Here is a 23,530-nt window from a genome sequence, read left to right as displayed (position 1 = left end):
GAGTTTTCCTTGAACCTGCCCTGGCCCCCCACCCCCCACTCCCGTCTTCAGTAACAGAACAGTCATGGATGGATGTTCACACGTGGAGTTAGGTGGCCATCACCACTATCATTTCTGTCTGTTTGAAGGATTTACCTGCTTGTTCCTCCTGAGTCTGGAGGCAATCTTCAGGAAGATGGAGCCTCAAAAATACTTGAAAGGGTTAGGGGAAAAAAAAAAAGTATCTCAACAGTGAGGCTTAAAACTTGTGTGGAAATTGTTGAGTGTCTCTTAGTTCTAATTTATTGTTACTGTTGAGTCACTAAGTCGTGTCCGGCTCTCTGCGACCCCATGGATGGCAGCACGCCAGGCTTCCCTGTCCTCCACTATCTCTGGGAGTTTGCTCAAATTCATGTCCATTGAGTCAGTGATGCTATCTAACTATCTCATCCTCTGCAGCACCCTACTCCTTTACCTTCAGTCTTTCCCAGCATCAGTCTTTCCCAATGAGTTGGGTCTTCACAATAGGTGGCCAAAGTATTGGAACTCCAGCTTCAGCATCAGTCCTTCCAATGAATATTCAGGGTTGATTTCCTTTTGGATTGACTAGTTTGATCTCCTTGCCAGGGACTCTCAAGAGTCTTCTCCAGCACCACAGCTCAAAAGGGTCAATTCTTCGGCACTCAGCTTTCTTTATGGTCCAACTCACATCCATATATAACTGCTGGAAAAACTATAGCTTTGACTATATGGACCTTTGTTGGCAAAGTGATGTTTTTGCTTTTTAAGATGCTGTCTAGGTTTGTCATAACTTTCCTTCCAAGGAGCAAACATCTTCAAAGAAAATAATGTTGGAGTATAATTTTAATAACATGAAAATATGGTAATGATATATTAAGTGAAATACATAAGTTCAAAATGGTATGTTCTCATTGTGTTGCAATTTGTCTGTGCAAGTGATGAAAACTCAACTAAAAGTGGCTTCAGAGAAAGAAATGTATTGATTCATGGTACTAGAAAGTCAGGGCACGTAATACCTCAGGCAGGTTGGATCTGGGGACTCACATCATCATGAGTAATCTGTTTCCATCTCTTAATTCTTATTTTGTGTTGGTTTTACTTTTACATAGACTCTCCTTGAGAGCTGTTAAAGAGGGTGTATTAGTCAGTTTTCTCCAGATAAACAGAGCCAAGGGGACCCAGAAAGCTGATGGTGTAATTCAAAGGCTGACAGCCAGAGAGCTGACAGTGTAGATTCTAGGCTGAGTCTGAAGCCCAAGACCCGAACTGCTGAAAGCAAAAGATTGAAGTCCTGACCCAAAGGATCAGGTGGAATGTGAATGCAGCCTTCCTCCACCATTTTGTTCTATTGGGCTCTCAGTGGATTTGATGAGCCCCACCCACACTGGGGAGGGCCGTCTTCTTTCCTCAGTCCAGGAACTCAAAAGCTAATCTCTTGGAACACCTTCAGGCAAACACACCCAGAAATAATTTGTAGCCAGCTGTCTGGGCACCCCTGTGGCCCAATCCAGTTGACACATAAAATGAACCATCACACGCCCACCCCGTTAAGCTGATGCTCATGTGTATCTTCTTAAACCATACTAATCTCCAAGTAAAGAATAATAAAGGTTTAATTCCACCGGCCACAATACAACTGAAAATGCACTAGCCCCTTCCTCAGAAGAGGAGGTAAAGCCCCTGAGTGATGTTTACTCTCCTTGTTATCCTCTAACTTAAACGGTATGATGTAGAATTAACAATACTTAAATACTATGGTCTCAAGTCAGTACATCTTATGTTGCATGATAAGGAAATAAGAGAGGAAAGAAAAGATAACTCACACACAATCATAACAAAATAAGAAGGAAACCTCTATGAGTTAACAATCCTCATTACTCTGACTAGCCATGTGGCTGGTATTGATAACTACCTTCTACTCACTGAATTTTTGTTGGGTTTATTTCCCACCTTCTGGTGGGCAAGAGTCTTACCAAGTGTGGAGTAGTTGCTACTTCTTGCTTACTAGTGCTCTAGTCATTAGTCTGATTAGACTAATGTCAGTGTAGTGCACCAGAGTGATAGCTTGTGGAAAGGAAGTGTGTGAAGTGTTAGTTGCTCAGTCGTATCCAACTTTTTGCAACCCCATGGACTGTAGCTTGCCAGGCTCTTCTGTCCATGGGATACCAGGCAAGAATACCAGAGAGAGTTACCATAAAGGGATAAAATCCCTTTCTCCAGGGGATTTTTCCAACCCAGGGATTGAACCTGGGTCTCCCACATTGCCGGCAGATTCTTTATGTCTGAGTCACCAGGGAAGCCCCAGGGAAAGGTGATCAAGATTCCTATGAACTAAATTATGACATTAGGCTAGAGAGGTAAAATATCCCTGAGGTAGGACAGTAAAGGTCTATTATTGGCAGTGCCACCTAAAGCAGACTGCTTGATGAGGTGAAGAAAAAGGCATTTGCCAAATGAGTAGCTGCAGGTGAGGTGCCAGGAGATGTGTTACTTTGCTGAGTCAAAGGAACCACCTCTGGTACGGTATCTGCTATCAGAGTTATTACCTGGTTAAGCTTATGATAATCCACTGTTATTCTCCAGGACCCATCTGTCTTCTGCATAGACCAGAAAAGCAGGTTGAATGGGGATGTGGTGGGAATCAACACCCCTTTATCGTTGACATCCTTGATGGTAGCACTGATCTCTGTGATGCCTCCAGGAATGCAGTATTGCTTTTGGTTTACTACCTTCCTACATAGAGGCAGCTCAGGGGGCTTCCGCGTGGCCTTTCCCACCATATTAGCTAGCATTTCACAGTTTCAGGGAACCAGTGAGGGGGTTCTGCTACCTTCTGAGCATATTTATTGCAATTAAGCATTCTGGAACTGAGGAAATAACTACAAGATGGGCTCAAGGATCCCTGAACCTCTATGAGACAGACCTGAGTTAAAACTCCATTGATCTCCTGTCTTACATTAGGCTCTCCTCTAACTGGTGGGTTCCTAATGACATTTTGGGTCTCCTGGAATTAATTTCAGTTCAGAGCCAATGCCCCAAAGTCTTGAAAGGTCTGATTGTTTCCTTTCCACCGATGCACAGTTACTCTGGTAAAAGCTATAGGTCCCCTGAGGGGAAGGCTGGGAGAAAGATCGATAGCATAAATTTTGGATAGCATACCAGGCTCTTTCCTCAAGGGGACTGGCCTCCCCTTCATTCATGGGGTTCTGGGTCTGTAAACCGGCTCAAGTCTGGGAATTGACTGTTGAACCATTATTCTAGTTACATTTTGTTCACTTGACCTGGAATTCTTTCGCTTACACAAATCAAGTTTAATAGGCTTCCTATCTGTTTCACTTCTGGAACACCATCATCAACCATCCAACTAGGTCAGTGAGAGGCTGATTAATACTTTGACTCTGCTACCCATTATGGCAGTCAAGCCCCTCTTGCCTTTGGGGAGCTGCGTGCTACAACCTGGCCTTCACCGTTCTGGAATCCAGTTACCCCTGTCGCCTTTTGTTGTTGTCGTTTAGTCACTAAGTCGTGTCTGACTCTTCGGCGACCCCCTGGATTGTAACCCGCCAGGGTCCTCTGTCCATGGGATTTTCCAGGCAAGAATACTGGAGTGGGTTGCCATTTCCTTCTCGAGAGGGTCTTCCTGACCCAGGGATTGAACCCGGGTCTCCTATTCCCGTCACCTTTAGGTTTCCCAGTTCATTAGCTGCAGTTCCCCCTGGGGGGTCTAGCCTATTGGGAAGAGCGATCTCAGAGCTCCTCCAGGCTCTGAGGAGGCTCCCCTCACAAGTTTGCTTCTTACAGTAGCGGTGGTGCTGTCTTCCAGACCCTCCCAGGTGGCTAAGCCATAAATGACAGGTCCCCTGTAACATTCCCATCTCCCTGATCCTTTGAATCCTTTCCTCCACATTTAACCAAGGTGGGTTCAGCATTTCTAGTTCACTCACTGCGCCACTCCCCCCAAGCCCTCTTGGCCCATATTTCAGCCAATCAACCTAACTGTCAGAGCCCTTTCTAACTTCCCAAGCTGTAGACTAAATGCAGAATCTCTGCTTAGTGAGCCCATAGCAATATATTTGACCTGATCAATTTTATGTTCCTTCCACTATCATCTCACACCCTTATTATCCATTCCTACATGGTCCCCAGATTTTTATCTGTATAAATTAGGGAATCTTAAATTATATATTGTTGTAAATTATGTGTGAATATGAATACTAGAAAGAGATTTATTATAAGGTGCTGGCCCATGTGATTATGGAGGCTGAGAAGTCCCATAATCTGCCGTCTGTAAGCTGGAGACCAAAGAGAGCCGATGGTGTATCAGAGGCCAGAGAGCTGGAGAGCTGATGGCATAGGTTCTAGTCTGAGTTTGAAGGCTTGGGGACTAGGAGTGCTTGAGGGCTATTTAGATAGTCAGGCAGAGTGCAGCCTCTTCACACCTTTTTGTTTTAGTCAGCCCTCAGTGGATTGGATAAAGCCACCCACATTGGGGAAGGCCTTCTGCTTTACTCAGCCCACTCATTCAAATGCTAGTCTCTTCTGGAAACATCTTCACCGACCACCCAGAAATAAGGTTCAACCAGCTACCTGGGCATCCAGTGCATAGTCAGTTTGACATAAAACATTAACCATCACAGAAGGCTAGTAGCAGCTCTGGGATGGTGTTTTATCAATTTAATAACCTAATAAGAAAAGAGTCTTTCCTTTCAAATCATTCCAGTAACCATCCCAGTGCTGAATCTCTTTGGCCAGGCTTGGATCGTGTGCTCCTCTCTTCTAAACTATTATTACATAATAGCAAAATTTATGGAGCACTAATTATGTGTCAAATCATAAATCTGAGTCTGAGTTTTCTATGATTAGATGTGTAACCTTGGACAATTTAGACTTCCCAAGCTTGAAAAGGCACTTAATCTGTGTCCTCTGTATTATTTTACTTAATCCTCGACAACCCAATAAAATAGATTCTATCATCATCTTCATTTAAGTGATGAAGAAACTAAAGCCCAGGCAAGTTAAGTATATTATTCAGGACAAAAGAATTAGCAAATGGTAAGTCAACTTGTATGGGTTGAAAATGTGAGTGGAAGAAAGTTCCCTGCAAAAGAATCAGATCCTGCTTCTGACATTGAAGATAAGACTTAAAAACAAAAGAAAAAACACAGCAAAACAACCACACAGGGTACAGGGGTATAAATACTTTAAAAATCTCTCACTAATAAATTCCTAAAGATAAGAGAATATATCGAATTCATGTTGTAAGAACACGTATGCATGCTCACTCAGTCGTCTCCAACTCTTTGTGACCCCATGGACTATAGCCCACCAGGCTCCTCTGAGGGAATTTTCCTGGCAAGGATACTGGAGTGGATTGCCATTTCCTTCTCCAAGGGATCTTCCTGATCCAGGGATCAAACCTGAGTCTCCTGTGTCTCCTGAATTGGCAGGCAGATTCTTTACCACTGAACCACCTGGGAGGCCTGTTGTAAGAACAGGATTATATAATTATAAATATTAAGAGAATAAAAAAGAGCCTTAAAAATTAAGGCAGGATAGTAGACCTGAAAAAAGTAATAGAAGAGTTGGAAGATAAACTTGAAAAAATCCTGAAGAAGATGAAGAGATGGATAGGAGAGAAAAGATGAGAATATTAGAGTATAAGCCTGGGAGGTTCAATATCTGAATAATAGGAGCTCTAGATAGAACAGAGAACATTTGAAGGAGGTAGTCACCAATAAAAGTGAAAGTGAAAGTCACTCAGTCGTGTCCAACTCTTTCCGACTGTATAGTCCATGGAATTCTCCAGGCCAGAATACTGGAGTGGGTGGCCTTTCCCTTCTCCAGAGGATCTTCCCAGCCCAGGGATCACACCCAGGTCTCCTGCATTGCAGGCAGATTCTTTACTGTCTGAGCCATCAATAGAACAGTACAGAAAAATTTACCAAGCTCAAAGACATGAGTTTCCAGACTGAAGGGTCCTTTGACTGCTCAGAAAAAAGGATGAAAAGAGTCCCACCCAGCTGGACACATCATCATGAAATTTCAGGACACAGGGTCAAAGAGATTTAAAAATCTTTGAGAGAGAAAAAGAGATGGAGATCAGGAATTAGGTTTGACTTTTCATACTTCAGTGAATAACCCTGGAAACAGCAGAGCAATGCCTTCAAAATACTGAAGCAGGGACTTACCCTGGTGGTCCAGGAGTTAAGAATACACCTTCCAATACAGGGGACTTGGGTTCAGTCCCTGACTGGGGAACTAGGATTCCACATGCTGAGGGGCTACTGAGCCCACACACTGCAACTAGAGAAAACCCATTCACCACAATGAAGACCCAGCTCAGCTAAAAAAATTAATAAAGCAACTCTTTAAAAAATATCAAAGCAGAATGCTTTCCAATCTAGAATTCTCCACTTAACTAAATCATCAGTCAAGTTTGAGGGTAAATAAAGACATTTTCAGATAGGCAAGATTTCAAGGATGTATTTCCCTCCCATTCATGCTTTCTGAAGAAGCTACTGGAAGCTATGCTTTTTGAACAAGAGAATATACCAAGAGGAAGGTGTGCATACATGCTCAGCCACTCAGTCATGTCCAACTCTGTGTGACCCCATGGACTGTAGCCCCCCGGGCTCCTCTGTCCATGGGATTCTCCAGGCAAATATACTAGAGTAGTTTTTCATTTCCTCCTCCAGCATGGAATACCATAAATAGGAATCTGACACAGGAGAAAGGTGAAAGGAATCTGAGGATGATGGGCGATCTGAGGATGACAGCTATGCACTAGATTCGGAAGGAAACAGATTGAAGCAGTACAACCCCAAAGAGAGACAACATGGTGGAGGGCCACCACCACCATTGCCCCCCTACCCCACTCTCATACAGACTTGTAAATCAAGGACAAAATGCCCAGAGAGTCTGGCCCAAATTTTTCTCTGAACTTCATCAATCCGCTGATCACTCTTGCATGCCCTGCTGCCTGACCTGCTGTAGATAGTGTCTAGAAATGCTCTGCTTTGACCTCTTGGAAGAATTGGAGGGCAAGTCCTGATGAACAGAAGATACAGAACAGCCTTTCCTTCTGACTGTGTCCTGGCTGAACAGCTAAACACTGGCCCATGCTGTGGCACTGGCTCACGTCTCAACGGTGCTGAGCCCCATGCCCAGTGTTACTCATCATCTTACTCATGATTTTCCTATAAAAGTCTCTCGTAAATGCTCAAGGAAGCTGAAGCCCAGACAATGACCCAGAGACAGTTGAGTTCATCTCCTTCAACAGTTGCAGCATCACCCTTTCCTTACCCTCCTTCACTGGTGCTTGCTACTCAGATTTTCAAAACTAAGGCATGTTTAGGGAAAAATGTCTAGGCGGAAAAATGATCAATGGCAGAAGTCATCACAGTGTTTAGTGCTGGGAGGTAGAGAAGAGGAGTAAACAGAGAGTTTGGAAAGACTGGCTTTGTTTTATATCTCAAATTTAGTGGATGGTTGTTTACACTATAATTATATTTAGGTTGCATGAATGATTTTATCCCCCCTTTTATTTGATGATGCATTTCACAACAAACTGTTGAAAAACTCAGGTGCTGTTAATAAATAAGGAAATGAGTGGGGACAAGCACAACTAAGAGCTATTCATCAGACTCTTTGAAAAATGAGAACATTTGCAAAGAGAAAAGATAGGAGGGGATATTTGTGTCTGGCTCATTCTATTACAGAGAACAGAGACCTGCTTAATTCATTAAAAAAAAATTCACTGAAGTATAGTTGATTTACATTGTTGTGTTAATTTTTGCTGTATAGCAAATTGATTCAGTTATATATATATATACATTTTCATGTTATTTTCCATTATGGTTTATCACATATAGTTCCCTGTGCTATACTTTGGGACCATTCTCTATATAATAGTTTTCATCTGTTAATCCCGAACTCCCAATCCATCCCTCCCTGCTTAATTTAACTTAAGAAAGGAGTGGGGGTTGTTTTGAGTCTACCTGTGGAATGACCTAGAATGATAAAACTCAGGAATTTTTTCACTCTCCTTATAGGCATCTCTGTGTCCTTGATTGTCTATTCTGTTCCCTATTGGCTACATAGTAAACCTCCCCCAAATTCTTTAGCTTAAAACAACAATAGCCATTTATTTATTGGCTCATGATACTGTGATTTAGGAAAGGGTTGGCAGGGACAGCTCATCCTTGCTTTGTCAGGTGTTGGCTGGGTCAGCTTGACTGGGGCTGGAGGATGATGCTGGCTTCACTGACAAGTGTGGCTTCTCAGCTAGGGTGTCTAGAATAGCTGGGAGCTGGCTGGACCAGTCTCTCCAGCAGGGCTTCTTTACACGGTGACTCAAGGCTCCAAGAGGAATAAAGCAGTCAGGCGCCTTCAGCTCTAGGTCCAGAGCTGGCACTGTGTCACTTCTGCTGCATATCTTTGGCCAAACAAGTTCATATCAGAGAGGAGAAATAGACTTCACCTCCTGATGGGGGAAGTGGCATGTGCTACAGAGATGGGAGGAATACTTGGCTGCTGTTTTTCAAACAGTGCTATGTAGCATTCTCCCACCTCATAATTTTGATTTGCATATAATTTTAGTTTGTTGGGGCTTTTTATTTTGTTTCTGTTTTTGCCCTTGCAGCATGCCGGATCTTAGTTCTCCAACCAGGGATCCAACCTGCTGCCCTGCTGCAGAAGTACAGAGTCTTAACTGCTGGACTGTTGGGGAATTCCCTAGTTTGCTGTTGCACTGGATTTCCCAGGTGGCTCAGATGGCCCTGGGTCAGGAAGATCCCCTAGAAAAAGGAATGGCAACCCACTCCAGTATTCTTGCCTAGACAATCCAATGGACAATCCCTGGACAATCCTTGGTGGGATACAGTCCATGGGGTCACAAAGAGTTGAACGTGACTGAGCAACTTTCATTTTCTTTCATTTAAATCCAGCCGTGTTTTTCTGTCACGTACAACTTTATTGCTAACTAGCAGTTTCTTTTCTTTCAAGTAATCTTTTTAATTTTTCATACTTTATTCCTTATATTAATAGGTTAAGAAAGTGAAATCTTCCTAAGTACTGATTCATAGATAATGTTTATAAGTGGCACACAAAACGTTCAGTTTCACAAAGAGTAGTATCCAGTGATCCCTTTAAATGCAATTTTAATCCTTACTTTAAGCTAAGTGCAGGAATAATACAATGAGCCAAATACACACAAAATTTGTATATCCTGAACTACAAAAGTGGTTTCCATAGCCACACATGGTTTTAGTCAAGTACACATTTTCACAATAAATAAATACTAACAAATACATTAATGAAACACCAAATGCTTACCTGCCATCAACTTTTTCAGCAATACCATTCCTGCTACTGAAAGCACTTTCAGAAGTTTTAATCTGACTTGGGGAAATGAGTTCTTTTAAAATCTGATGAATAGTGTATTATAAACCCCAGAGATTTTTAATCCAGTAAGTCTTCCAACACAGAAACATTCATAGGAAATTTTTAGTTTCTCAAAAAATAAAAAATTAAAATTAAACCACTCTTGTTATCTAAAGAAGAGTATTAAATTATCTTAAGGCAAATAAACATTCCTACAAAAGGCTGTATTTTCTAATGTCATTTTCTCCTTAAAAGAAACACAAACCATTTCACTATCTTTTAATAACTTACACTACTGTAGTCTAAAAGCTTTAGAAATACATGAAATACATCTTAGCTATCAAAGTCAAAGGCGCCATTTAGATTTCACATATTAAACAGCTGCAGTACAACCTACAATGGCACAATATGATTAATGGCATATATAAATATTAATTCATCGACATGGTCAAGAGTCAGAAGAAACTGAATGGTTTGCAAACCAAAGATACTTAGACTTACATGTGGTCATTAAAATCCAATAAGTAATTCAAGTATGGTAATATACTGGCAGGCAATTAAAGGCTCACATATCACTCTAAAATTGAAGATGTGAAAATAAAGCCTGAAAACTTTGTGTTCTCTGTTTTTCATTCACATGGTTAGGTATCTGGACCTTACTGTGGAAAATATAGTTACTAAGTATGGTTTCCCCAGAAGATAGTGAAGCTTCAGAAAGTACAATAGGTGTCAAGATCCATAGTTTGCTTCATCAAATGCTTTTCTGGCATGTTCTAAATCGTTATTCATAGTAAGCAAGTCTTTAACCCTAGCAAACTTTCTTGGGTCCTTTTGAATCAAGAAGATGATATCTTCAACTTGTACCCGACCATGACTTCCTCCAATTGACTTTGCCTTATGAGTCATTTCAGTGATGAACTCTGACAAGACCTTCAAGAATATCTGCTGATTCAGTATAAGGATTCTGGTCATCTCCAAACCCATACATCATACACCTTAATTCTTTAGAAAAAAATCTCTTTCTTTTACCTTGTCCATCTGCTGTACCTCCTCCAGTTTCTTCATTTTCTTCCTCAAAGGTGGGATCTGCCACCCCGCCAGCCAGCCACATCTGCAGCGTACCTACCTCCCTTGGAGCTAGCAGTTTCTTTTTATGCTTTTAGGTTCTAATTCCTAAGAACTGATTGGTTCAGTTCATCTTTTTCTCCTTATGCCACTGGTCAAAGCCTATTTTTTTCCTCAAGTTTTTAGTTTGAAAGCCGTTCAGTTTTTGGAATAGTCGCATATATAGTACATTGCAAGTCTATAGACCCTTTCCTTAGAGTCACTGATTTTATCATTTGCTACATTTGCTTGATCACACTTTCTTTCTCCATGTATATATGTATGCAGTCAGTTGAAGATATCAAATACTTTGGTATATATCTCCTGAGATCAAGGGCATTCTCCTGCATAACCACAGTCAAACAGTCACACCAAGAAGTTTAGCAATTATAAACAATGTAATCTAATCTGCTACTCAGATTCATATTTCCACAATTGACATATGATTTTTTTGGATCCAGTATTCAAATAATGAGCTCACACAGAAACTAGTTTTCATGTCTCCCCAGTGTCCTTTCGTTTAGACAAGTTCTCTGGCTATTTTTCATCTTTTGTGACATTGACTTCCTGGAGAGACTAGGCCAGCTGTTTTGCACAATTTCTTTCAATTTGATTTGCCTGATTATTTCCTCTTAATTAGATTCAGCTTAAACCTTTTTGGTAAGAATGCTATATAGGTAGGATTTCTCTGGTGGTCCAGTGGCTAAGACTCCGTGCTCTCAATGCAGGGGGCCCAGGTTCAATCCCTGGTGTGGGAATTAAGAGTTCACACGCTGCAACTAAAGATCCCACATGCCACAAGGAGGATGGAAGATCCTGCAGGCTGCAGCTAAGACTCGGTGCTGCTGCTGCTGCTGCTAAGTCGCTTCAGTCGTGTCCGACTCTGTGCAACCCCAGAGACGGCAGCCCACCAGGCTCCCCTGTCCCTGGGATTCTCCAGGCAAGAACACCGGAGTGGGTTGCCATGTCCTTTTCCAATGCATGAAAGTGAAGAGTGAAAGTGAAGTTGCCCAGTCGTGTCCGATTCTTAGCGACCCCATGGTCTGCAGCCTATCAGACTCCTCCACCCATGGGATTTTCCAGGCAAGAATACTGGAGTGGGTCACCATTGCCTTCTCCAGACTTGGTGCAGCCAAAATTAATTAATTAACTAAAAAAAAAAAAAGAATACTACATAGGTGATGTGTGGCTAACCGGTTGATTGGCTGCTTTTAGATAATTGCTGGCCAGTTGCCTATTTGTACTCACTCCCATCCCCTTCCCTGGTCCCCTTCCCCATCAGTCCTCAGGCTCCTTAGCCCAGAGCCTTCTAGGTAAGTTCGGCCAAGAGAAGACAGATGGTTAGAGAACAGGAGGAGGGCAAAGGCTGGGATAGTTCCTGCTCTTTCTCTCTTCCTGTGAGGTCCTTGACTGTGGCTACTTCTTTCCCAAGAAGTCTCCTCTCCCCAACAAACAGACCCAGCCTCTGTGATTCCAGCTCCCTGGAAATCCCCCTCCTTGGGTCTGGCTCCTTCTGACTGGCCCCGAACTCTGTGCTCTGATAAAACCTCCTTCTCCTGCTGTCCCTTCTGCCTAGAGCAGCAGTCGTTTCTGGCCAGTTGCTAACCTTCAGTCTCCTCACCATCCTGTGTTTGGCTTCTCAGCTTTTCCATTTCCTGTGGAACCAATTTCCTTTATTTGGTTTGAAAAACCCAGGGTGGTGTTTGCTTTCCTGACTAAACCCTGACTAATACAGGGAGGGTGTCTAATCCTGGTGACCTGTGGGATGGAGTTATGTGGTATAAACTAAGGCAGCATTAGCAGCAGGGGCTGTAAGAGGGGAAATTGTTTTAGAAGGAGGAGTATGCACTGTAGGGCTCCTCCCTGGTTACATGGAAAAGAAGTATACAAAAAGGTAACATCCCTGGGTGGTATAATTTGGGTGATTTTCACATTATTTTTTCTTCTCTTTTGTTTATCCACATTACCTACATTTTCTGCAATGTTGTTTTGGCATGAAGAAAAAACTCTAGCATGCCATATTTAGAAAGTAAATGAGAGAATGGTACACATGTACAGTAAGCTATATCAGAGGATACGGAAGTGGCTACCCCCATAAAAGTACTTTGGCTCCCAAATATTTTTTCCAGCTTTATTGAAATATAATTGATAAATAAGATTTTAACATTAATGGATTTAAAGTGTACACTGTAATGATTTGATTATGCATGTATATTGTGAAGTGACTCCCACAATTGAGTTAACACATCCATCATCTCACATATTTATCACTTATGTATTTATTGGGAAAAGGAGAAGGGAACGGCAAAGGATGAGATGGTTAGATAGCATCACCAACTCAATGGACATGAATTTGAGCAAACTCCGTGGATAGTGGAGGACAGAGGAGCCCTGTGTGCTGCAGTCCTTGGGGTCACAAAGAGTAAGACACGACTGAGCTGCTCAACAACAACAACAAATTTATTTTGGTGCAAACACTAAAGTTCTATTCTCTTAATAAATTTCAGTCATACAATGCAGCATTATCAACTATAGTCACTGTGTTATACATTAGATATATGTATCCCCCAGCCCCTAGCAAACACCATTCTATTCTTTGTTTCTATGAGTTCAACGTTTTTTTTTTTTGGCCGTGTGGCATGTGGGATCTTAGTTCCTCCATCAGGGATCGAACCCCCATCCCCTGCATTGATTGGAAGGCAGATTCATAACCACTGGACCACCCAGGAAGTCCCTATTGAATTCCTTCTGGAGAGTAAATTTCCAGGAGAAGAATTAATGGGGAAAAGGTCATGTATATTGTTGTTTCTGGACCCCTAAAGACAAATCTTTTCCTATAAGATAGTACTAATACCTACGGTCTCCAAGAACCTATAATTGCTTTAGTTTCACTTCAATTCATTTTTTAGAATAAATAGAAAGGTAGAGAATGAAAACCTTCTTCCTGTTCCAATCTTTCTAGTTCCTACACACATCTTTCCTGGAGACCATGGTATTCATTTCTCATATGATTTAGAGTTTCTCATGAACAAGCCAGCAAAATGAATACATGTAAAGAGAGCATACTAAACACTCCATTCTTAATTTTGGCTTTTAAATTTGTATTTTGAAAATCTTTCTATATCAGAACAGAGTTCTTCATCATTCTTTTTACAACTGTAGAATATTCCATTGAATAAATTTACTATGATGTACTTAACCACTCATCTAATGATGGACATTTAAAGTTTTCCCCCAATCTTTTGCTAAAGCAAACAAGGAGATGATTAACCTTCCCCTCACATTATTTTGCCTGTGTGCAAGTAGATTTGAATAATGAATTCTCAGAAACATTACTGCTGGTTCAAAGGGTAGATGCACTAGTGATCTTGCTGAAGAAGTGAAGTTGCTCAGTTGTGTCCAACTCTTTGCAACCCCATGAACTGTAGCCCACGAGGCTCCTCCATCCATGGAATTTTCCAGGGAAGAGTACTGGAGTGGGTTACTGTTTCCTTCTCCAGGGGATCTTCCTGACCCAGGGATCGAACCTGGGTCTCCTGCATTGCAGACAGATGCTTTACCGTCTGAGCTACCCGGGAAGCCTGTGATCTTGTTCAGTTCAGTTCAGTTCAGTCGCTCAGTCGTGTCCGACTCTTTGCGACCCCATGAATCGCAACACGCCAGGCCTCCCTGTCCATCACCAACTCCTGGAGTTCACTCAAACTCATGTCCATCGAGTCCATGATGCCATCCAGCCATCTCATCCTCTGTCATCCCCTTCTCCTCCTGCCCCCAATCCCTCCCAGCATCAGGGTCTTTTCCAATGAGTCAACTCTTCGCATGAGGTGGCTAAAGTACTGGAGCTTCAGCTTTAGCATCATTCCTTCCAAAGAAATCCCAGGACTGATCTTCTTCAGAATGGACTGGTTGGATCTCCTTGCAGTCCAAGGGACTCTCAAGAGTCTTCTCCAACACCACAGTTCAAAAGCATCAATTCTTTGGCGCTCAGCCTTCTTCACAGTCCAACTCTCACATCCATACATGACCACTGGAAAAACCATAGCCTTGACTAGATGGACCTTTGTTGGCAAAGTAATGTCTCTGCTTTTGAATATGCTATCTAGGTTGGTCATAACTTTCCTTCCAAGGAGTAAGCATCTTTTAATTTCATGGCTGCAGTCACCATCTGCAGTGACTTTGGAGCCCCCCAAAATAAAGTCTGACATGGTTTCTCCATCTATTTCCCATGATCTTGTTAGATGTTACCAAATTGCCCTTCAGAAAGATGATATCTATTTACATCCCCACTAGCAATTTTTGATTGGAAAAGGAAATGGCAACCCACTCTAGTGTTCTTGCCTGGAGAATCCCAGGGATGGGGGAGCCTGGTGGGCTGCCATCTATGGGGTCACATGGAGTCGGACATGACTGAAGTGATTTAGCAGCAGCAATGTTTGAGACTGTGATCACTCTATTATCCTATTATGCACAGAAGAGTGTGTTATTAAATCTGTGAGTCCATGTGTCTCATGAAATGTTTATTGTAGTTATATTTATCTTCTCTCGATCTACCATTTGATTATTTTGTATCTTTAATTCTCTCTTTATTATCTTATTGTAATATTTACAGTAGTTGTTTTACAGCCCTTGTCTTCTGATTCCATCATCTCTGTCATATCTGGTCTATTTCCATTGACTTTATTTTCTTCTAATTATTGGTAATATTTTCTTGCCTCTTTGCATTGCTGGTAATTTTAAAATATCATTTATTATTTATTTTTAGTCAAGGCTATGGTTTTTCCAGTAGTCATGTATGGATGTGAGAGCTGGACTGTGAAGAAAGCTGGGCGCTAAAGAATTGATGCTTTTGAACTGTGGTGTTGGAGAAGACTCTTGAGAGTCCCTTGGACTGCAAGGAGATCCAACCAGTCCATTCTGAAGGAGATCAGTCCTGGGATTTCTTTGGAAGGAATGACGCTAAAGCTGAAAGTCCAGTAGTTTGGCCACCTCATGTGAAGAGTTGACTCATTGGGAAAGACCCTGATGCTGGGAAGGATTGGGGGCAGGAGGAGAAGGGGACGACCGAGGATGAGATGGCTGGATGGCATCACCGACTGGATGGACATGAGTTTGAGTGAATTCCGGGAGTTGGTGATGGACAGGGAGGCCTGGCGTGCTGCAATTCATGGGGTCACAAAGAGTCGGACATGACTGAGTGACTGAACTGAACTGAACTGATTATTTATTTTTAGCTGCATTGGGTCTTCACTGCTGCATGCAGGCTTTCTCTAGTTGAAGGCAAACGGGGACTACTTTCTAGTTGTGATGAGCAGGTTCACTAGTTGCAGCACTTGGGTTTAGTTGCTCTGTGGCACATGAGAGCTTCCTGGACCAGGGATCAAACCCACATCCTGAATTGGCAGGCAGATTTTTATCAACCACTGGATCACCAGGGAAGTTCCCCAGGATTGGTTGCTTGTTTCACAGAAAAAGAAGGATAAAGATAGGAAAGTATTTTGTTTGTTTACTGGATTCATTCACAGAGTGTTTACTGAGCACCTATTATATGCTTGCGTGCTCAGTCGTGTTGATTCTTTGTGACCGTATGAACGGTAGCCCAGTAGGCTCCTCTGTCCATGGGATCCAAGCAAGAATACTGGAGTGGGTTGACATTTCCTACTGCACTCCTCCCCCATTGAGGGGCAGAACCCTCATTTCCTGCATCTCCTTGCATTGGCAGGCACATTCTTACTACTGAGCTGCCTGGGAAGCCCTTATTATACACAAGCCATTAAAAATATGGAATTTGTACCCTCGCGGAGTTCCTAGCCTGGTGGGGGAAACAAAATGATAAAAAAAAATAAATTCAACTGTGCACTACTGTGAAGAATGAATTCTGTGTAGGATGTGGAGCACAAGGCGGTGGGGGGGGGTCAGGTTATGTTGGGGAGACAGAAGAGACTTCTTGGGGAGCAAGCTGACCTGAGTCTTGAAATTTGAGTAGGCATCTGCCAGGTTGGTAGAGATGGAGGAGAGTTGGGGAGAAGGTAGGCATTCTGGGCAAATAGGCAGCAAGAGTTCCAGGATGCTGGTGAAATTTCAGGGAAATCCATGAGGTTGGGGCCAGGAAGAGATAAGTGATGTGGTTGCAAAGGAAACAGGAGACCCATGAGAAAAGTTCTTTGGAGTGCTGGTGAGAGATGATAAGGACCAGAAACGGGGCAGGGTTAGCAGGAATAGAGATGGGGGAGGGCGAAAGAGATGCTAAGGAAGTGGAATTGTCAAGACTGTTGTTCCATTGGTGATGGTAGGGAGAGAGAAAGAAGAGAGGGCAGAGGAGAGGCAGAGATGGCAAAAGTGATTGATCCAGCATGACTCCCTGGTTCTTGACTGGGGCAAGTAGGTGTATGACGGTGTCATTTACAGAGATGTGGGACATGTAAGGAAGGACTGGGAAGTGTAATCAAGTTGGGTTTTGATTAAGTCAAGTTTGAAGCACCAGGACTTCCCTGGTGGTCCAGTGGTTAAGAAGACACCTTCTAGTGCAGGGGACGCAGGTTCGATCCCTGGTCGGGGAACTAGAATCCCACATATTGCAGGGTAACTAAGCCTGAGTGCTTTCGAGCCTGTGCGACACAGCTAGAGGACCCCTCGCACTGCAAGGAAGAGCCTGCATGCTGCAACCAAGACCTGAAACAGCCTAATAAGTAAACACTAAAAGAGAAGATTAAAAAAAAGTTTGAAGAACCTCTTGAAATTGTAGATGGGTACCTCATGGCCCACTTTACTGTCCACTGCTTTGCGTGTGTAAGGCTTTGATGTCTGAGAAAGGTCAAAAGTTACCTGCCAAAAGTTCTTCTTTGGTAGAGGAACTATAAGCAAGTGCAATTCAATTCAAAATAAGTTATTGAGCATTTACTATGTGCCACACGGTGCAACGCACACTAATCTCCAAGGGGAGAGAGAGTCTATCTGCCTTGTTCACATTTGCATCCCAATACCTGATACAGTGACTGATACACAGTGGACATTTGATTAGTGTTTGTTGAATGACTGACTAAATGTATGAATGAACATGTTTGGTAATGAAAATAGCAACGAGTATCTCCTGAATCCCAAAAGCTTGGGGAGACAAATGCACAGACAGGGTCAAACAGCATATTAAATGCTTGAATAGAATGGATGTAATGGGCAAGGAGGACTCACGGGGAAAAGGAGTGACTTGTGCTGAGTTTTAAAGTTTTCTGGGCAGAGAAGAGGAAAAGACATTCCAGAAAGAAAGAATAGACCATATAAAGGCCTAGAAGGGTGAAAGTGCATGACATGGTTCTCAGACTAAGTTTAGTGCAGCTGTACTCCACCTGGCAGCCATCAGGCCTGCCATCCCCTTAGAAGGAAATAGTCCCCATCCACAGCCTGTGCTGAGGGGAAGCTCTGGGTATTCTTACTTTACACAAAATGAAACTGCTGTTCAGCCACAGGCAAATCATAAGCTGTCTAGGACCCTAAGAGTTACACTTGAGTGGAACAACTGACCCAACCAGAAGGAACAGGGCCAGTCTCTCGCTATGATGTAAGTGAGTGTGTATGGTTGTGGTGGCAGCAATGGTATGGAAACCACAGACAGAATCAGTAGCCATAGCATCAAAGATGGAGAGAAGGCAGAGAAGCCAAGATGACCATAGGAAACAGGAGTTACAGAAAAAACTAGAAGCCACATGGCAGAGAAAAGACATGCTGAGCAGAGGGAGAAGCAGTTGCTTTCAGGGAAGCAGATGGAATCAGAGGTCAGCCTGTTATGTCACGTCTACGTAGATTAAAACCCATTATAATGTTACAATGTGTGTGTGTGTGCACTCAGTCACTTAGTGGTGTCCGACTCTGCAACCCCACAGACTGTAGCCCACCAGGCTCCTTTCTCCACGGGATTCTCCAGGCAGGAATACTGGAGTTGGTTGCCATTTCATCCTCCAGAAGATCTTCCTGACCCAGGATCTAGCCCATGTCTCCTGCATTGGCAGGAGGATTCTTTGGCACCCTGCCACCTGGGAAGCCCTAGTAACACTGTAATACTTGCTCAGTTCACTTCAGTTCAGTCACTCAGTCGTGTCTGACTCTTTGCGACCCCATGAATTGCAGCACACCAGGCCTCCCTGTCCATCACCAACTCCAGGAGTTCACTCAGACTCACGTCCATCGAGTCCGTGATGCCATCCAGCCATCTCATCCTCTGTCGTCCCCTTCTCCTCTTGCCCCCAGTCCCTCCCAGTATCAGAGTCTTTTCCAATGAGTTAACTCTTCGCATGAGGTGGCCAAAGTCCTGGAGTTTCAGCTTTAGCATCATTCCTTCCAAAGAAATCCCAGGGCTGATCTCCTTCAGAATGGACTGGTTGGATCTCCTTGCAGTCCAAGGGACTCTCAAGAGTCTTCTCCAACACCACAGTTCAAAAGCATCAATTCTTCGGCGCTCAGCCTTCTTCACAGTCCAACTCTCACATCCATACATGACCACTGGAAAAACCATAGCCTTGACTAGATGGACCTTAGTCGGCAAAGTAATGTCTCTGCTTTTGAATATGCTATCTAGGTTAGTCATAACTTTCCTTCCAAGGAGTAAGCGTCTTTTAATTTCATGGCTGCAGTCACCATCTGCAGTGATTTTGGAGCCCAAAAAAATAAAGTCTGCCACTGTTTCCACTGTTTCCCCATCTATTTCCCATGAAGTGATGGGACCGGATGCCATGATCTTCGTTTTCTGAATGTTGAGCTTTAAGCCAACTTTTTCACTCTCTTCTTTCACTTTCATCAAGAGGCTTTTTAGTTCCTCTTCACTTTCTGCCATAAGGGTGGTGTCATCTGCATATCTGAAGTTATTGATATTTCTCCTGGCAATCTTGATTCCAGCTTGTGTTTCTTCCAGTCCAGCGTTTCTCATGATGTACTCTGCATAGAAGTTAAATAAGCAGGGTGACAATATACAGCCTTGACATACTCCTTTTCCTATTTGGAACCAGTCTGTTGTTCCATGTCCAGTTCTAACTGCTGCTTCCTGACCTGCATATAGGTTTCTCAAGAGGCAGGTCAGGTGGTCTGGTATTCCCATCTCTTTCAGAATTTTCCACAGTTTCTTGTGATCCACACAGTCAAAGGCTTTGGCATAGTCAATAAAGCAGAAATAGATGTTTTTCTGGAACTCTCTTGCTTTTTCCATGATCCAGCAGATGTTGGCAATTTGATCTCTGGTTCCTCTGCCTTTTTTAAAAGCAGCTTGAACATCAGGGAGTTCACGGTTCACGTATTGCTAAAGGGTGACTTGGAGAATTTTGAGCATTACTTTTGAGATGAGTGCAATTGTGTGGTAGTTTGAGCATTCTTTAGCATTGCCTTTCTTTGGGATTGGAATGAAAACTGACCTTTTCCAGTCCTGTGGCCACTGCTGAGTTTTCCAAATTTGCTGGCATATTGAGTGCAGCAGTTTCAGAGCATCATCTTTCCGGATTTGAAACAGCTCAACTGAAATTCCATCACCTCCACTAGCTTTGTTCATAGTGATGCTTTCTAAGGCTATCAGCCATCAAACATGTTGAATGATTCACTACTACTGCTGCTACTGCTAAGTCGCTTCAGTCGTGAATAATTCACTAGGAGAGGATATTTTAAATTTCTGGAAAACTGGTCAACCACTTGTAACTTTCACTGCACACAAAAATAAACTCAAAATGGATTAAAGATCTAAATGTAAGACCAGAAACTATAAAACTCCTAGAGGAGAACATAGGCAAAACACTCTCAGACATAAATCACAGCAGGATCCTCTATGATCCACCTCCCAGAATTCTGGAAATAAAAGCAAAAATAAACAAATGGGATCTAATTAAAATTAAAAGCTTCTGCACAACAAAGGAAAATGTAAGCAAGGTGAAAAGACAGCCTTCTGAATGGGAGAAAATAATAGCAAATGAAGCAACTGACAAGCAACTAATCTCAAAAATATACAAGCAACTTATGCAGCTCAATTCCAGAAAAATAAACGACCCAATCAAAAAATGGGCCAAAGAACTAAATAGACATTTCTCCAAAGAAGACATACGGATGGCTAACAAACACATGAAAAGATGCTCAACATCACTCATTATTAGAGAAATGCAAATCAAAACCACAATGAGGTACCACTTCACACCAGTCAGAATGGCTGCGATCCAAAAATCTGCAAGCAATAAATGCTGGAGAGGGTGTGGAGAAAAGGGAACCCTCCTACACTGTTGGTGGGAATGCAAACTAGTACAGCCACTATGGAGAACAGTGTGGAGATTCCTTAAAAAATTGCAAATAGAACTACCTTATGACCCAGCAATCCCACTTCTGGGCATACACACCGAGGAAACCAGAATTGAAAGAGACACATGTACCCCAATGTTCATCGCAGCACTGTTTATAATAGCCAGGACATGGAAACAACCTAGATGTCCATCAGCAGATGAATGGATAAGAAAGCTGTGGTACATATACACAATGGAGTATTACTCAGCCGTTAAAAAGAATTCATTTGAATCAGTTCTGATGAGATGGATGAAACTGGAGCCTATTGTACAGAGTGAAGTAAGCCAGAAAGAAAAACACCAATACAGTATACTAACACATATATATGGAATTTAGAAAGATGGCAATGACGACCATGTATGCAAGACAGGAAAAAAGACACAGCTGTGTATAACAGACTTTTGGACTCAGAGGGAGAGGGAGAGGGTGGGATGATTTGGGAGAATGGCATTCTAGCATGTATACTATCATGTAAGAATCGAATCGCCAGTCTATGTCTGACGCAGGGTGCAGCATGCTTGGGGCTGGTGCATGGGGATGACCCAGAGAAATGTTATGGGGAGGGAGGTGGGAGGGGGGTTCATGTTTGGGAATGCCTGTAAGAATTAAAGATTTTAAAATTAAAAAAATAAAAAACTAAAAAGAAAAAATAAATAAAAAAAATTTCTGTTGTTCTTTATTCCCAGTGACCCAAGTTTCCTGCTCATATAATCTCCCTTCTGTCTGAATAACTTCTTTTATCAGTTCTTTTGGAGCAGCTCTGTTGGCAATGGATTCTCTTAGTTTTTCTTCATTTGAGAATGTCTTTATTTCATCATCATCCTCCAGGTTTGTTTGTTTGTTTGTTTGTTTTCCTGGATATAGAATTCTGAGTTAACAGGTTTTTTCTTCCCTCTCTCAGCCCTTAAGGAAATATGATTCTACCTTATTTTGGCCTCCATTGTTTCTTTTCTTTTTTTTTTTTAATATTTATCTTTATTTATTTATTTGGCTGCGCCAGGTCTTAGTTGCAGGATGTGGGATCTTCAATATTCATTGTGGCATGCAGGGTCTTTTTTTAGTTGTGGTATACAAACATGTGGGATCTAGTTCCCTGACCAGAGATCAAACCCTGACTCTCTGCACCAGGAGCCCAGAATCTTAGCCACTGAACCACTAGGGAAGACTCCAGAAGTTGTTTTCAAGTATATTTTTAGGAGTAAATTTCCTCTTTGTTATTATTTTTTGGTTTGAAAACACGTTGGAGTTTTGGCGTGTTCACATTTCTTGGTTCACCTGTGTGTTCTTTCAATGTGATAAATACCCAGTCCCATTGTTTTCTGGCTTCCGTTGTTGCTGCTGAGACTTCTGTTGTCATGCTAACTCTTGCTCTTGGTTATGATCTCTCATTCTTAGAAAGGTCCTGTTTTCAGGACCTTTTCATCTGTGGCATTCTGAAATTTTACTTTAATGTTTCTGGTTATGAATTTATGTTCATTTTTTCCTCTTTGGGATACACTGATCTGTGAGTTTTAATGCTTCATTTGTTCTAGAATACTGTTAACCGATGTTGGCTAAAATATTTCTGTTGTTTCTTATGACCATACTTTCCTTTCAAAACTCCAGTTATTTCTATGGTATACCTTCTCATTTTATCCTCCATGTCTCTAAATCTTTCTTTTATGTTTTTCGTTTCCATATCTATTTTTCTCATATTCTGGATATATCCTTTTGACAAATCTTCTAATCCTCTAATCCTTTCTTCAGTTGTCCCAAATCTGCTTTTTAAGCCATCCTTTAAGACTTTAATTTCAACAATCTTGTTTTTTCTTATTTCTAGAATATGTTTTCCTGATCTATCCATTCAATCTTGATCGTCTTTTTATACGCTTTCATTTGTAAATCAACTATTTTTACCCTTTAACATTTCCTGTGTGTATGTGTGTTCTATATTCTATGTTTGTCACTTTAGATTTTTATTTCTTTATTGATTTGATGTGCTGGGTCTTCATTGCTGCATGCAGGCTTTCCTCTAGTTGTGGTGAGCGGGGGCCACTCTCCAGCTGCGGTGCACAGGCTTCTTCTGTTGCGGAGCACAGGCTGTAGGGCATGCAGGCTTCAGCAGCCGTGGCTTGTGGGCTCAGCACTTGCAGCTCCCAGGCTCTAGAGCACAGACTCAGAGTAGATCTGATGCACAGGTTCAGTTGCTCTGAGGCATGTGGGGTCTTTCCAAACTAGGGATGAAATCCATGTCTCCTGCTTTAGCAGGTGCACTCCTTACACCTGAGCCAGCAGGGAGCCCTGTATTTGTTGCTTCTAATAGCTTTATCCCCCTGGAATCGAACTCTGTTTTTTTTCTTGCTACTTCTGATTTTTACTCATAGTGGCTGGCTTCCTTATATATTTGATAATCTTTGTGAATCCGTTGATTTGATTGATTGCCTGCATACTCAGTGGTGTCTGACTCTTTGTGATTCCAGGGACTAAGCTGCCAGGTTTCTCCGTCCAAGGGATTTCCTAGGCATTGCTTGATCTTTGTATGTGGAAGAAGCTTTCTTCCAGACAGTGTTTGCTTTGGCTTCTGGAATAGTCAGGGAGTGCTCCAACATAAGACCACTTTATCCTTTCTTTAAAGGTATTGGCTCAGATTAGGAGTTGCATGCTGGTGTTTCAAGGTTAAATGCCCCCTACAACATTATTCCCCTAGAAATCTGGACTCTGTGTATCCCTGCCTTTCCTGGCTGCATGACCACACAGGCTGAAAACT

General features: G+C 42.3%; 1 pseudogene; it reads right to left on the bottom strand.

Annotated features, from left to right (window-relative positions):
* Nucleotides 1-10,110: 10,110 nt before the first annotated feature.
* On the bottom strand, nt 10,111-10,492 carry LOC138414828 (transcription initiation factor TFIID subunit 13 pseudogene; annotated as a pseudogene).
* Nucleotides 10,493-23,530: the final 13,038 nt, after the last annotated feature.

Source organism: Ovis canadensis, chromosome 11 (genome assembly GCF_042477335.2).
Source record: "Ovis canadensis isolate MfBH-ARS-UI-01 breed Bighorn chromosome 11, ARS-UI_OviCan_v2, whole genome shotgun sequence".
NCBI lineage: Eukaryota > Metazoa > Chordata > Mammalia > Artiodactyla > Bovidae > Ovis > Ovis canadensis.
This window is presented reverse-complemented; position numbering and strand designations above follow the sequence as displayed.